This window comes from Vanacampus margaritifer, chromosome 4 (genome assembly GCF_051991255.1).
Source record: "Vanacampus margaritifer isolate UIUO_Vmar chromosome 4, RoL_Vmar_1.0, whole genome shotgun sequence".
Taxonomy (NCBI): Eukaryota; Metazoa; Chordata; class Actinopteri; order Syngnathiformes; family Syngnathidae; genus Vanacampus; species Vanacampus margaritifer.
The window spans coordinates 1,616,017-1,621,901 of record NC_135435.1 but is presented as its reverse complement, the minus strand read 5'-3'; the positions used below and the strand labels follow the sequence as shown (position 1 = coordinate 1,621,901).

Sequence of the window (5,885 nt, the reverse complement as noted above, 5' to 3'; positions counted from 1 at the left end):
ATATAATAAGCTAATAACATACGGGAGTCAATAAATAAGCAGAGAAATGTACGCTTTATTCGAGCGCGTAATATAATTGTTTGACCTGAATAAGCTTCCGATGACGCTTTGAAAAAGTTGAGAGCGCATGCGCTGGTGTCAGCGGAGAATCGTTATGAAATATAAGGCGAGAAATAAAATAATTGCACGACTGGGTGCACGATTGCGGTGGAATAAATTTTATGGCGCCGTTATAAGCTACGGTAAGTTAATTTTATTGATGGGGGACGTTGAGGCTTGCGCCGCCGGGCGTTCGACGTAAAAATACGAGATAAAAGAACGCGTTTACGAGTGGAATAAAAACGACACATAATCGTGTATTTTTGGATAAGATGATGATGAATAATGCTAGAATACTAGCTTTAGGTATTTTTGTGAAGTTATAACCATTTATATAACTTTAAATAATGATATAAGACTAAATGATTTAACCTGATATCACTTCCGCTAGTCGGAATTAAAGATTCCGGATTAAACATACCGTTTAAATAATGACTTAAAATGTAATTAATATTGAACGACGGGACTTGATTATATTGTGAAAAAAAGTTAGTTTATTCTAATAAGATATGGCATTTGTTCGATGGTTTTAATGACGGCAATTTAACTTTGAATGTGCGTACACGGCGCCCGCTCGCTAATAATGTTAAGAGTGTTATAAGTAATATGTAATTTTTATATAGAGGAGAGTCCCGGACGTATCTTTAAGAAAAGTGTATTGAAAAAATGATTAATACTGAAATGTTGCTTTGCAAATAAAATAACTGTATAATAAAAATTTATGTAATAAAACAAATTAAGCCGTTTAATAAGCGCTAAACGGGATAAATTAATTAGACGGTAAAATTACTAATAAAACTTCTAACGCTAAAACCCGCAAGCATCTGCGTTAAATAATTGAACGACATTATATAAATTGTTGCCGTAACTGATTTTATTAGCCCCTTATATAAATTTCTTAAGCACTAATGTTGAATACTTAAACTGGCTTCACGAGTGCAAATACGTCATATTTAAAATTATGTTTGATATAAAACGAACAAATATTAATACACAAATAACATAGAGAGGTATAGTTTTAAGATATTATAAAATTTATATGCATGTCTTATGCTTGTAGAGCATGGGTGGCTTTGACTGATTGTAGTTGCTATGACTCATTTTGACCACCAGATATCCCCTTTCTCGGGTTAAAAAATGCCAACAGCCATCAATCTTTGTAATGAGGTCAAATAAAATGTTTTTATAAAAGGTAATGTTAATTGTGTGATTGTTAATCTGCTTTTAAAGTTTAATGAGAGGATGTATGTTTGTTTTTTCTGGGATTGTTTTTGGATTAAGTAGTTTAGTCTCTACTCTTATAATAATAATAATAATAATAATAATAATAACTAAAAACGAATAACTTGGATGGCAATTAATGTGGAATAATTCTTTATATAGATGATTGTTTTTTCCCTTATAATTTTGTTTGTGCGCGAGAACATTGTTTAATAAATTTTAAATATATTTTCAGAATCAGGAGACACACCCATTAAGGACAATTGGGGTCCCACCAAAGTGCCATATTCCGGTCCTGGGGATGAAGTAATGTGTTAATTATAATTTAAAAGGAGTTTTTTTTATTTATTCTTTTTTCTCCCATGTTTATAAATAGGAAAATAATTTTAATCTCTCCTGAATATATTTAACCTTTGAATTCGACATTTGAAGTCTCATTACAAACAGACTGGGGAAGCTATCTGGAAGAATCACATTTTTGACATAATTTGAGGTGATATGTAATTAAAAATCATTCCTGCTTTGATGTTTGACCAAAGGCTGACTTTACGGGCTGCGGCCTCCATTGAGAAAACATTAATTGAAAACTACACACTTATTAATTAACTATATTTGTAAATTGTTAGAGTATATCTGTCCTACCTCATCCTAATTATTATTTATGAAGGTATGCAAAACATATTAAATTAAATATTGTAAACCATAACAAATATTGACATATAATTAGCAATTATTTAAAATTGTAAACTTTCATTGTTTTAATTATTATTATTTTTTTTATTATTTTTTATTTAAAAAAAAAAATTTTTTCTTCCCCTTTCTCAATTTTTTTTTGAATTTTTTAATAAAGGAAGTTTTTGTTTTTAATATTTACTGACATGTTATAACCTAAATACTGTTGGGGCAGATTTTAATGTTTTCAGTCGAGTGAGGATTATTGGTCAGGGGTCATTATTTCAGAACAAAGTCAACTGGCGGGACACAGACCTCTTTAAAAAACCCCACCCACAAAGAAACTGCAACTGCCACCACCATCAGAGGGGCGTGATGCAGCCATCATCACAAAACATCCTGCCAATACCTGATGGAGAGGGGAGGTTCCTGGCGCCACCTGTTGCAACAATGACTGTGCCATCATATACAAATGTGATAAAAGAAAAACTGCTCCACTGCCCAATGCACACAATGCTCCGCACGAACTGTCCTATGAAAAACTGCTCCATATGCTCTGCACAAGCGTCCTTAAAGCATTCCTGCGTCCAGAACTGTCCACTACGATGGTGACTCAACCCCACAAACAATGCTTTCCTTGAATTAGTGATACCAGACCATATAATGTGATACTGACTGTTTACACTGCACTCTATTTTTGACAGATATAAGGTGATAACATTTACAGTAAAACATTTCGTAAATATAATGAACTGATTGACAACACTATATACACACAGATTTATTACATTTTAAAAACGTTTGATGTCTATTTTGATTTGATCTGATTTGTTTATCTCTGTCTATTTTAAAAACAATCAGCTTTTTGGACAAACATCAACAAGGGGGACTAACAAGCTTAATGGTAACATTAAAACTAAGGGCAAGTTAATGTATTAATAATATTTGATGGATTGGCTGAAAACTGAGATTTTTTGTAAAATTCATTGGCTTAAGCTACAATATTTTTATAGTACAAAAGATAATACAGATAAATTTCGTGTGGTTTCAGAAATTGAAAACAGCTAATATGAATACAGATAAGATACAATTTATTTCAATCTTAATTATTATATTTTACTTCTGTTAAGTTTGGTCTTCTAATATTTTCCCGAATTCTCTTTTGAAATTTAAATAGTTGCTTGGGACGCATTGTCGAATTTGCTGGTTAAATGTAAAATTTTCCCCTCTTTCTAAACAAAAAGCAAGCAAAATTTATTTACTGCAAAACTTTATATATTAGTCTGAAAAATTCTCTAAAGCGATCTTTTTCAGATGGGCGAATTATTGGTCGGTCTGGGTATATCGTCGCGAAGGACACAAACAGTCCATGATAAATAAATACATTTAAAATTAAAAGTTAGTCTTAATGCGATAATTATAGATAGTCCGTGAGAATGAATTTTACAGGAGGACAATTGGGGATTTCCTTGACCATGGAGAAGGAGTAAGTTTTGGCAGAGACGGCGAAAATAAGGTGAATATGTTCCATTTCTATTTCTATTTTTCCCCTGGGGTTAGGTGTTATTTTTTGATTTTATTTGTTGACGAAAGTTGCATTTATTTAATGGCCGGAAGCACATCCATGCTATATCTATAACAATAAATATTATAATAAAACATTCCAATAATTATTACATTCTGTAAACAAAATTGGCCTCGTCAGATTTGAACTGGCTAAAGATTTGCATTTTTTGCATTTAAGAATGTGCTCAGGTCATTAAAGTCAGCCAAAGGCTGGATCCTAATTGAATGTCACAACAAACAGATTTTTTTCCCACAGGAGAGGCCTACAGAACTTTACTAACATTTACTAACTCCTAACTATATAACACTACCAAAATGCTCTTTCAAAAAGAAGGGATGCGAATAAATGTTTATTAGTGACTAAATGAAAATATTTTGCACCCAGATGAGGTGATGAAAAGGTCAATCTAGTCCAGTCCACGGGGCACCTGGTTCCACATCTTGCCTATTAGACCAGCCGGAGGTCCGCCTTCTACTCAACCCCCACCTTCAGGAGCCAGCCACCACCGGGAATCAACAGAGAGACCAGCCAGCTGCTCCAGTGACCAGACATGTCAGCCGAGAGGCCATTCAACTGCTTCCAGTTTCCACCAGACGACCCGAGGATTACCCAATGGAGATAGGAGGAATGTGTCCCTTTTCCGGGCGTTCCACAAAGAATGAGTCACACCCTGGGAAACAAATCCCAGCGATGAATCCCTGCATCTCTGGCAGTTGATGTGGGCTGAAGGATCCATCCATCCATTCCCTTGACCGCTTGCCCTCACAAGGATTGTGAGGGTACTGGAGCCTATCCCAACTGGCTTCGGGCAGGAGGCAAGGTGCAACCTGAACAGGTTGCCAGCCAATCGCAGAGCTGAAGGACTCTGTTTGAAAAAACAAAACAAAAAAAACAACAACAAGTCTTCAATCGCGTCTCCAATTGCACGTACATAATGACACTCTTTCTCATACTGACTGTCATGCCAATTTGCTATTTCTGGGATTCCCCAACACAAATTTTGAACATAATCACAACACACTGTCTTCATATATGATATGCTTATTTTACTGAGAAAAAAACACAAAAAAACAAAAACAAAAAATCTTTTAATGAATCACATTGTTTTGACATATGACTGACCTCCTCTCCTGCTAAAAAGAATGTTTTTTTATTTTTTTCATTTTATTCTACTGTTGCACCTGCCATTGCGATGATGCAAATCCCGCTGGAATCTTTGCTAAAAATGTTTAAATATTTAGTTATTGGGCTTTATTTTAAATAAGCCCAAAGGGCGGACTGAAAGATATTATAACATTTTTAATACCTAATTTCATATATCAACTATTGTTACACATTATGAACATTTTAATTCTTCATATTAACCTATAAGACATATTTTGTGTCCTGAGCAGAGCAGATGATGTCGACCTCGTATGGTCTGGCCTTAAGCTGGGTCATATTATTTAGTCTAAAAAAGTTCCTTCTCAGCGTTTTGTGCGAAAGCACATTTAGCCCTTGAACCAGAATTTGTCTCAAAAACACACACACACACTCCTTTGGCTGGTATACACTGATTGGTCCAAAATTCCTTGTTTTATTTGTACACGCACATCTCGGTCATGAAAACAGAATTAGTTTTGAAATACACACACACACACTTTACTTTCTTCATCAGTCACGGCCACTGTAAATTTGGTTCAACTTGTTTGTGAGATTTTGCTATGGGAAAATCCTTCAACTATATAACACATTCTGTCTCAAAAACATCCACCTGACCTTGTTTATGCCATCTGCTCACGGAAAAGTACCAGAGAGTATGTTTAATCTACAAATGAAAAGGAGGAGGTCTTTTTAACTATAAGAAGCTATTGTACACGTAGAAGACCACATTTGACGCTCTGAAATTCCACGTTCTTTAAGTGAAGAAATCAGAAGCTGTTGTATGTCCAGAGACTCTCTGTTTTTATTAAATCATTTTTGCAAAAGGTGTATTTTTCTTGCATCAAACCTATCCTCATTTTTGGAACACGCAAAGAGGACAACATTTATTTTATTCCTCTTCAGAGGATAGGAGTATTGTAGTTAGACCTTTCAATTTTGCAAAGAACTCCCGCTTTTAGCAATACATCAATTGTTTCTGAGATGCCAGCTTTTCCGTCAGGTTTCATTTGATACTGCGGCACCCAAACGGAGTTGGGGGTTACTTCAAAAGTTACCGGAGCGATGTCACATAAGCCCACATCCGTCGAGTCTGTGGACCAGAGTGCATCAGGCAAGGTTTTTAACATTTCCACAGCAAAATCGCTATTGGATGACTCTCTTCCGTGATGGCGGTCTAAGAGCT

The 5,885-nt window shown here is 34.9% G+C and overlaps 1 long non-coding RNA gene across 1 annotated transcript; it reads left to right on the top strand.

Annotated features, from left to right (window-relative positions):
• The first annotated feature begins 258 nt into the window (after positions 1-258).
• Positions 259-5,526, top strand: LOC144050053 (uncharacterized). The gene is made up of 2 exons (XR_013293775.1): positions 259-3,508; positions 3,944-5,526. It is a non-coding gene; the product is annotated as an uncharacterized LOC144050053 (long non-coding RNA).
• Positions 5,527-5,885: the final 359 nt, after the last annotated feature.